The sequence below is a fragment of the Syngnathus leptorhynchus genome, chromosome 2 (genome assembly GCF_054491065.1).
Source record: "Syngnathus leptorhynchus isolate UIUO chromosome 2, UIUO_Slep, whole genome shotgun sequence".
In the NCBI taxonomy this organism is placed as follows: domain Eukaryota; kingdom Metazoa; phylum Chordata; class Actinopteri; order Syngnathiformes; family Syngnathidae; genus Syngnathus; species Syngnathus leptorhynchus.
Window position 1 is genome coordinate 24613449 of NC_141196.1, and position 11113 is coordinate 24624561.

Here is an 11113-nt window from a genome sequence, read left to right on the forward strand (position 1 = left end):
TCCAGTTGTATCGCTGTGTAGGGTGGTAGCTGCACTGAATACAACATGAAGGCTCTGGAGCGCATGTTGAACACAGCTGGTAGGATTATTCGTGCTTCACTCCCCTCCCTGAAGGACATTTACACCTCCCGTCTCACCCGCAAGGCGACCACGATTGTGTGTGATGTGATTCACCCCACTCACACTTTGTTTGATCGGCTACCCTCTGGGTAGAGTTACAGAAGCCTGCGCTCTCGCACCACCAGACTCACCAACAGCTTCATACGCCAGGCTGTTAGGATCCTAAACTCTCTCCCCCTCCACCCTCAGCTGCATAATGTCCTGTACTTTTGTGCTATATTCTGATGTCTCCTGTATGCACACTTTCATCATGTTTGCTCCTCTTATTTATTTATTTATTTATTTATTTATTTATTTACCGTACGTTTCGGACTATAAGTCGCATTTTTTTCATAGTTTGGGTGGGAGGGGCGCTACTTTTACTCAGGAGCGACTTGTATGTGAATTTTTTCACAAATTTTCAAAATTCAAAAATCTGCGATGGAGTGAAACCGCGATAAACGAACCGCGAAGTAGCAAAGGATTACTGTCATTTGAACTGCAAGTGACGTCAGCAGCGCGGCGGTTGTTTACATAAGGACAAAAGATTCGATCACAGGATGACTGATGAAGATGACGAAGGGCCCCATGCTTGAAGGATTTAATGATTTGGAGTGACACAAGGTTTGAAAAACCTATTTATGTTATAGTTATTTGATATATTTTATTTCGTGTAGCAACTTGTATATGTTATTATCGTTACAGTTCAGTAGTTGTTGGCTCGTTGAACTCTTGTTTTGTTAAATAAAGAGCCGCTTACCAAACCCACGTCTTTTCTGGTACTTTGTTAATGCTACAATATGGTTATAAACTAGATCTGTGCGGCGCAAGCGCGGCGTTGTTGACATAAAGAACGAGGAATTTGATCGATGGATTTAATGATTTGGAGTGACACAGTTGGTTTGATAATATTGTTGTTATATAAACCCACGTCTTTCCTGCTACTTTGTTAACGCTAGAATATAGTTATATACTAGATCTGTGCGGCGCAAGCGTGGCGTTGGTGACATAAAGAACGAGGAATTTGATCAATGGATTTAATGATTTGGAGTGACACAGATGGTTTGATAATGTTGTAATATGATAGTTATTTGAAATATACTTTATATATCGTTATATGGGTCTGTGGAATAATTAGAAATGCAACTTACAACGGGTCAGACGTCTGCATATTTCGTAGCATACGCGACATTGTTTACATAAAGGACGATCGATGGATTTAATGAATTGAAGTGACACAGATGATTTGATCAATGTGTTATGTAATACTTATTTGAATAACTCAGAATGTTACTCGGGCCTGTTCTCAGCTCCTCGTTTGTGTATATGTCACGTTAGCATACCGTATCGTTTAGCCAGTTGTTGCTGGTTCATGTCTGTTTTTGGTGTTGGATTTTGACAAATACATTTGCCCCCAAAGTGCGACTTATACTCCGGTGCGACTTATACACATTTCTTTTCACTTTATTGTGCATTTTATGGCTGGTGCGACTTGTACTTCGGAGCGACTTATATTCCGAAAATTACGGTATTTTTATTTTTTTTTATCTATTCATCGCTCTTATTTATTCATTATTTGTGCCTTCTTGTTTTTACTTTTTGTGCTGTTTACTTGTATGTATATTGTGTAATATGTCTTGTCACCGTGGGATAGTGGGAAACGTAATTTCGATGTCACGTCTCGTCCCCAGCCGTTCCACTACGTGTCTGTTGACATGGTTTCCGTCTGTGTGCTCGCCCCTCCCCTCCTGTGTGCCCATGATTGGTTTAATTGTTCTCACCTGCCTCTTGTTACCTGTTGTGTATATAAGACCTGTCCACCCCTCTCTCCCGGTCAGATCATTGTTGTTGTCTGTTGTTTTGTTGTCGTGGCGTCTTCATCTCCTTTTGTTTCCTGTCGTTTTCAAGTATGTTTTGGTTAGGAAGTCATGTTAGTTTTGTTAAGTCAGGTCAGGTTATCGAGTCTGTATTTTGAGTTCCGCCAATAAACCCTGGTCCAAGCTGCACTTGGTCGCCCTACTCCATTCCGCTTCCACCCGTGACATTCGATCTCTGTGTGTCTTGACGTGAAGAAATTGACAATAAAGCAGACTTTGTCTTTACTGCAGTCGAAACATCAATAGCACCCTTCTCATTCATTATTAATGATTAATAAAACAATAAAACGACTAAAACAAACAATACAAGATTAATACAACAGTAACAAGAATAAAACAAACAGGCGAGAGAGGGTTGTCAGATGATTTTCAGACTTATTTATATTAATTTCAGTAATTGCGGGTTTTGACTGGGTTTTTGGAGCGGTCTCCGTAATCTCATCCCTAATAAACTGAATCTTTTGAGTAAAAAATTTGTAAAGAATGCATACAGTGCCACCCTTCTGCCCACACTTGGGAGAGGAGATCACAACTTGGTTCTGCCTCAGCCGGGCTACAAGACTAGACTGAAGAGACTTCCAGCGACTGATTACATCAACGTCTGCATGAATATGGTTCCAGTACAGACGATGCGCTGCTATGCCAACAACAAGCCATGGATTATGAGTGGGATCAAGCAAACGACTGAATCGAAAGAAGCGGGCCTTCAAGGACGGTGATGAGCAGGAGCTCAAGCATGTGCAGAAAGAGCTCAGGGTTCAGTTTAAAGGGAAATGTGCTTTCAGCAGTTTGCAAACATATTTTTTAAGGTTATGTTCAACTTATAATCATATCAATATAATATCTAGTATTGGAGTGCTCGTGTGGATTGGTGGTGGGGGTGAGGAATGTGCAGGCAAACTGCATGAACTTGTCTTCATTGAAGTGTTGTGGAACAAGCCCAGGAAGGGAGTACCAGACGAAGGGAGTACGGTACGGGACGAAGGGAGTACCGGACGATTACACCTCAAGGTCGGTGAGGAACGAGAACAAAGAACACCACGTCCAGGTGGTTGGGCTTCGAGAGGAGAAAGCCCAGCCCCTGACCACAGTGATGACACCTCGACAGCGAGGAGATGGCCATCGACCAATCATCACACAATGTTTTGTATGCTTTAATATTCATATTGTGTATCTTTAAAACTGGGCAACCCTGAAGAATGTGTCGTCTTTTGGTTGTCACAAAAACGCACGAGTTTTAGTGTGAGGGACCCGGGACCCAGGCCTGTATTAGTGCGCTTTGTTAGGAATAAACAATTGGTAAATTTGGTCTGATTGATCTACTGGTCTTCTCTTTGACAGAACGAACTCGCAAAATTGTTAGGTGCGCCAGTGTGTGGATTGGGACATAGCAACTTGTGTTAAGTGTTGATCGCAATTTGGAGTCAGATCAATAGCTAAAATCTGTATCCTAACAAGCTCAACAGGAAGAAGTGGGAACAGAAGCTGCAGCGGAACAGGGTGGTGTTGGACGTAATGAGGCTGATCACCGGCTGTGGTCCGAGGCAAAGTGTTACCGCTAGTGGCGGTGTGGAGAGGGCGAACCAGCTCAATGACTTGTTAAACAGGTTCAACAGCACCCGCTTGTCTTGCGCTAACGTCTCACATAATGAAGACTCTGGAGCGTTTGCTGCTTCACCACCTTAGGCTTCAAGTTTGCCATACTCTTGATCCTCTACAATTTGCGTATTGAGAGAAGGTGGGGGTGGAGGATGCTGTTGCCTATAAACTGCATTGCTTTCTTTCTCACCTGTACAAGGGAAAGGGGGTTGTGAGGCTTACACTGTTTATTGTTTTTCCATTAATTGTTCATCTATTTATTTATCTATTTGTTATTTATTATTTATTTATTAATATTAAGATACATTGTCTATCTCTTTAATCTGTGTTTCTGTATCTAACTGCTGGCATCTGAATCCCCCCCCCCCCAGAGATCAATAAAGTACCTATCTAATTAATCTTTCACGATCATCTTTTCACCATTTTTGCAGCACTCTCTCTTTCACACTCATTATTGAGGATTGAGACAACCATAACCGACAACTATGACATTACCATCCATCCACCCATCCTCTTCTGCTTATCTGGGGTCGGGTCGCAGGGGCAGCAGCTTTAGGAGGGACTCCCAGACTTCCCTCTCCCCAGCCACTTCGTCCAGCTCATCCTGGGGGATCACAAGGCGTTCCCAGGCCAGCTGAGAGACGGTCTCTCCAATGCGTCCTGGTTCGTCCACGGGGTCCCGAGACTCTTGAACTCCACTTATGGCAGGATCTCATCCCCGATCCGAGGGCATTCCATCCTTTTCCGACTGAGGACCATGGAATCAGATTTGGAGGTGCTGATCCTCATCTTGACCGCTTCACATTCTGCTGCGAACTGCTCCAGTGAGAGTTGGAGATTACGGCTTGAAGAAGCCAACAGCACCACGTTGTCAGCCAAAAGCAGATGCTGAGGTCCCCAAAGCACCCTCCACAGAACTTCTAGAGGGACACGATCGAACACCTTCTCCAAGTCCACAAAACACATGTGGACTGGTTGAGGAAATTCCCATGCACCCTCGAGGATCCTGCTGAGGGTATAGAGCTGGTCCACTGTTCCACGGCCAGGACGAAAACCACACTGCTCCTCCTGAATCAGAAATTTGACATCCCGACGGACCATGCTCTCCAGCACCCCTGAAAAGACCTTACCAGGGAGGCTGATGAGTGTGATTCCTCTGTAGTTGGAACACACTCTCCAGTCCCCTTTCTTAAAGAGAGGAACCACCCCAGTCTGCCAAACCAGAGGCACCGTCCCCGATAACCACGCAATGTAGAAGTGTGTCAGCCATGACAGCCCCACAACCTCAAGAGCCTTTAAAAACTCCAGGCGGATCTCATCCATCCCTGGGATCTTGCCCTCGAGGAGTTTTTTAACTACCTCTGTGACTTCGAACCCAGAGATTGGAGAGTCCCCCTCAGAGTCTACAGGCTCTGCTTCCACAATGGAAGGCATGGTCAGTGGAATTGAGGAGGTCTGTTGGGTCTTCAACATTCACAAAGAATTTCACAGAGGCAGAGAGTTGTCTTCAATGGCCACAAAGGTTCTTTTGCAAAAGGACGATGATTAAACTCCAAGTGTTGCTCAAAAACCGAGCCCTTCTTCAGGCTGGCCGCTTTTTATCGAGTAAATACAATGGGTGGGGTGTATAGCTTCTCATTTGTTCACAGCAGTCAGTTGAACACATGATCGCAGAAAACCCAGATGTTAATACTTAAGGAGAGCAGTATAGACCTCTCAACGGTGTCATTCAAATCCAGGACGTTCTTGCTTAACGACTCATGACTGTAGACATATATATCACGACTCATGGCTCCAGACATATACATCACAACTCATGGCTCCAGACATGTACATCACAACTCATGGCTTTGGACATGTACATCACAACTCATGGAAGAGCAAACCCAGATGTTTTTGCTTAACATTATATAACAGTTGGGAGCTCCCTGGACACAAGGTCAAACTGCCATACAGCGAACATTTTGCATTAAACCCATGAAATCTAATGATAATGTAGAACATTTTTCCCAACAAGGTCCTCCAAGTATTCTCCCCACCGACTCACGATGTCGAGAATCAAGGTCAGGAGCATGCCATCTCCACTGTAAAGAGTGTTGACTGTGCACTGCTTCCCCCTCCTGAGATGCCGGATGGTGGACCAGAATTTCCTTGAAGCGTCCAGAAGTAATTCTCTATTGCCTCGCCAAACTCCTCTCACGCCCGCGTTTTTGCCTCACCAACTGCTGAAGCCTCATCCTAAACAAATTCATTACAGACAACAAACTTGATTTGCTCTGCCTAAACGAAACATGGCAAGAACCCCTGGACTATTTCTCACTCAATTAAAGGATACTCTTATCTGGACAGCCCACGCACTGAGGGCAGAGGGGGTAGCATCGCTTCTATTTTCAATCGAAACCTCACACCCAGTGCACCGTCCTTCCCCTCTGCCCCATCATTCGAACATCTGGCTTTTAAACTTCCAGGACCCCCTCATTACTGTCATTATTTACCGCCCCCCCAAACCAAACCCATCTTTGTTATCTAACCGCTCAGAATTCATCACTGCACTTTTATCTGTTTCATCATCTCTCCTGCTTCTTGGTGATTTCAACCTGCACATTGATTCCTCAGACTGTAAACATTCTATGGACTTCCTGGATTTCCTCAACTGCTCCGGCTTCACGCAACACATCACCTTCCCTACCCACAAGCACGGACACAACTTATACTTGGTCTGCTCCACTAGCCGCCTCCACATCCACGACATTTCTAGCTCGGACCTCACCATATCTGACCACCTAGCCATCTTATTTGACATTGACACCCCCCACCCCCGAACAAAAACAAAACTGCACAATCATCTTTCGCAACCTCAAGTCCATCTGCCCAGACACACTCTCCATCTGCATATAAAACACACTTTCCGTCCTCACGCCACCTGAAAACCCAACCCCCACGGACCTCGTCAACACTTGCAACAACATTCTGTCTACCTCCACCAACACAGTGGCTCCTCTCGTTCTCTGTAAAACGTTTAGGTAGCCAACAACATTCAGGACATGTGCAAAAATGGACAATTATTCTCAAACACAGCACTGAAACGGTCCTACTCAGTTACAAATGATCTCCTGCTTTCCTCTGACTCTGGCTCTCACCATCCTCCTCCTCCTCCTTGATGCCTTTGACACAGTAAACCACTCCATTCTTCTCAACCGCCTAGAATCCATCAGCATCACCAACACCGTGCTCTCCTGGTTCAAATCATACCTGTCAGACAGATGTCACTACATCATCAACCAACACAAATCCCACACCACCCCTCAAGGATCAGTTCTGGGCCCCATTTTCTTCATTCTGTACATGCTTCCCATTGGACACCTCATCCGCCACCATGGTCTCAAATTCCACTGTTACGCCAGCGATACACAACTCTACATCACCACTAAAACCATCTTCTCTGACATTCTCTTGACCCTCACTTGCTGCCTCACAGACAAAGACTGGATGACTCGGAACCTTCTCAAAGTAAACAGTCAGAAAATGGAGATCATCATCTTTGGTCCTAAATCCAGAACCTCACACTCCGTATTGACAGCCACTTTGTGACTCCCTCACCACTAGTCAGAAACCTTGGAATTTATATAGATCCCACACTCTCCTTAAAACCACACATCAACCACATTACCAAAACATCCTTCTTTCATCTACGAAACATTGCACGCCTTCGACCCTTTCTTTCCACCCCTGCGGCAGACATTAATTCATGCATTTATCACCTCCAGCTCACCCGGTCACCTTCCAGACAGCACATCACCCCTGTCCTCCGTCAACTTCACTGGGTTCCCATATAACAGTGCGTACATTCCAAGATCATTGTCACCACATACAAGGCCCTAAACAACCTTGCCCCCCTAACTGTCTGACCTCCTGCACCGCAATACCCCCACCCGCCGACTCCGCTCATCCCCACCACCTCGACCAAATACCGGACCATTGAGGATAGAGCCTTTGGCATTGCTGCCCCCACTCTCTGGAACTCTCTCCCCCTGACCATTTGTAACTTTGACTCCCTGCACTCCTTCAAACACCATCTCAAAACCCACCTCTTCAACTCTGCACATGACACCTAACTCATTGTGTGTGTGTGTGTGTGTGTGTGTGTGTGTGTGTGTGTGTGTGTGTGTGTGTGTGTGTGTGTGTTTGTGTGTGTGTGAATTTTTCTATGTAAAGCAGCTTTGAATACTTAGAAAAGCGCAATATAAAACCAATCTATTATTATAATTCTTATTTTTATTATTATTACAGTGGAGACGGTATGTTGCTGACCTCAACTCAGGACGTCGTGAGTCAGTGGGAAGAACATTTTGAAGATCTAAATTCCACAGACGCGCCTTCCATTGTTGAAGCAGGGAGAATCTGTGGTGGACTCCAATCTCTGGGGTCGAAGTCTCTGAGGTAGTTTAGAAAACTGCTCGGAGTCAAGTTCCACGGGGTGGATGAGATCCATCTGGAGTTAAAGGCTCTGGATGTTGTGAGGCTGTCCTGGCTGACATACATGCCTCTCCTGCATTGTGTGGACATCGGGGACAGTGCCTCTGGATTAATAATAATAAATAATATTTCAAAGAAAGCAATTGGAAGCAGTAAAGTCATCCTAAAACCCAGACGCTCCAAATGCAATGCGACAGTGAGCGCCCGGCGCGCTGCGGTTGCGCAATCGGATAAAATTAAGCTCCCTACGCACTGAGGTCCACTTAAATTTTGGAAAGTACATCAGGACTTTAAAAATATTTTGTATATTTCTGTGACAGAGCAAACACCTCGTCGCTTCAAGAGGAAGGGTTTTATATTGTGACAAGTGACACACTACTTGTCATCACAGTCAGGCGCGCATCGTGTTACATAATTATTACGGTGGCAAAACACAAAATGCTTTTGTTAATGGACTAGTTACATAATTATTACGGTGGCAAAACACAAAATGCTTTTGTTAATGGACTAGTTCTGACACAAACTGTCGAGCTCCTCTGTCAAGGGACTGCTGTCTTCAATTTCTCATATGTGACCCATTCTTTACTGCGTCACTCTTTGCTTGGTGCTCTCTGCTTTGGCACATTGGATCTTGTGTCGCGTAGTGTGACATCATGACAGTCAAAAACGATTTGCGTGCATGGAGTCTTACAGACTTGAACAGATCCTGTCAAAATCAGTTCTTTAAATAGCTCCAGCATGTAGTTTCAATCTGTCTCACACAAAATGGATTTTATTAGTGTTGTACCTGTTCAGACTACAATAGAGCCATCGAGTTTCAATTGGGATGGGCTAAAAATCTGAATTTGCTGGCTGAAAAGCCTTTGTCCGCCACAAACAAAATTGTTTTGGTGGATGAAAAACTAGCATATGTACAGTTTACCACACCCCTGAGGGCAGGGGTATCAAATTCATTTTTGTCGTGGGCCGCATTGTAGCCAGTTTCCTTTGGAGTGCCATTCTGACTGTCAACCCAAATAAATGTATGGACATCTCATATTATATACAGTATAGGCTACACAAACTGATGAATAGTTTTGAAACTAGAGACTAGTAAGAACTGTTAAAATTTTTAAAAACATGAATTGTAATAAACATTCCGTGAAAAATCTCTATTTTTTAAAGGCGAAGGCAAGTTGCAATTTTAGTATTGACACAAAGTCGATGCACAATTTGTCTTTGCAGGCCGAATGTAATTACACTGTGGGTCAAATTTGGCATAAGTCTATTAAGTGTAAGTATATTGTGCTATCTCTGACATGTCTGACTTAGTGACTGAGCGTCTCTAGCGTCAGTCTGGCAAAGAGGTACAAAGAGCTGGTTAGTCTTATTTTCCATGTTTGACACACATTGTATTAAACATACAATGTGTGTCAAACATGGAAAATAAGACTAACCAGCTGTTGAAAAATAACAGCACACCACTTTTGTTGTTCTCGTGGGGCGCAATAATTGAAGCTGATGTGAAATTGATCTTGTGGGGTGCAAAAATAGAAGCTGAGGTGAAATTGATGATTAACTGCTACATAAGTATTTTATTTGCTGCTGCAGTTGGTTCTCATGTCACTTCTTGTGATTTCATACATAGTTATTTTCTTCTGCTGAAAGAGCTGGGGGGTTTTCTAATTACGTTTCAGTCCATTGTCCCTTGTCTTTTCACATATTGTCTCTTATTTTCATCTTACATTCTTCCTTACTTGTCACTATGCAGGTTTTTTTTTTCTGCAGTTGCCGTTGATTTTCATCCCACTCTTTCTCTCATTCTTTCCCTTCATCTCTTCATTTATCTGTTTTTGTTTTAGCTTGAAACAGATAACATCATTGCTTTACTGCTGCACAAAGCTGACAGTCTTCTTGTCCTCGCCATGGTTTTAAACACACTAAATCAGTGCCTGAAAGAAATAGATATTTTGCCACTAAAGATAAGCCTATTTCCTAGCAAGCATTCATTGAAATGATATAATAACTGACATGGTTAGGAGGATGGTGGTAGAAGAAGACTGTGAGGGAACAGAGATGAATTTGGGATTTGTAAGTTTCTTTTTCTAACGTTAAGATGCCTCTTTTTCTGTAAGAGAAGAAATGGTTGTGGAATCTAAACGTTGACATGAGAGGTGGTAAATTGAATGCCGTGATCTGTCTGAGGCTCTCTGTCTCTAAAAAGAAATCCAATTAAGGTGTATTGGAGGGTTGTGAATAAGGCAGTGACTAGGCTCCTCATGGCTGATAAGACTGGTGCTATAACTGAAGTCAGATCACTCTCTGCTAAACGTGTAATCCCCTCCAGCTGAACAATATGGCCACAAGTCTGATTCAATGCAGCACCAGCCAATTCCCTACATTAAATCAACACAGGGAGGCCAGAGGTGTTAACACACTGCCTCAGGCTTAAGTCACACTAAGAAATCAGAAAGTGTGGCTGCGTATCTATCTCCTTTTAGCACACATGCATGCACAGTGCATAAAAGGTCCCTGGGGAAGTGATTTTTGTCTTTTTAGTGGTAAGTACTTCTCTCAATAATTTCCAACTAATGCAGCACTTGAAGACTGTATGTATTTTTGTCTGTACATTTGTATGTTCTCTACAGCGGCCCTTAAGTGCAAACCACAAACACAAGCGAACAAGAAAAAAAGAATTGCAAACAAAAACAAAAACACATGACAAAACAAACGTGAATGAAAATTGAAAAAAAATCAAAGCATGCAAACAAAAGAAAGGTGACAAACCCGAAAAAGCACGCAAACAAGGAAACCGTGACGTACAAGAAAAAGCATACAAACAAGAAAAAGGTGGTAAACATAAAAAAGCATGCAAATAAGAAAAAGGTGGTTAACAAAAACAAAGCATGCTAACAAGAAAAACATTTAAAAAAGGAAAAGGTGCGTCACAAGAAATGTCTGGTAAATGAAAAAGGTGACATGCAAACATGCAACAGAAAAGGCAGGCAAACAAGAAAAAGCTGACAAACAAGAAAGGGCAGGCAAACAAAAATAGCTAACAAGAAAAAGGTGACAAATGAGAA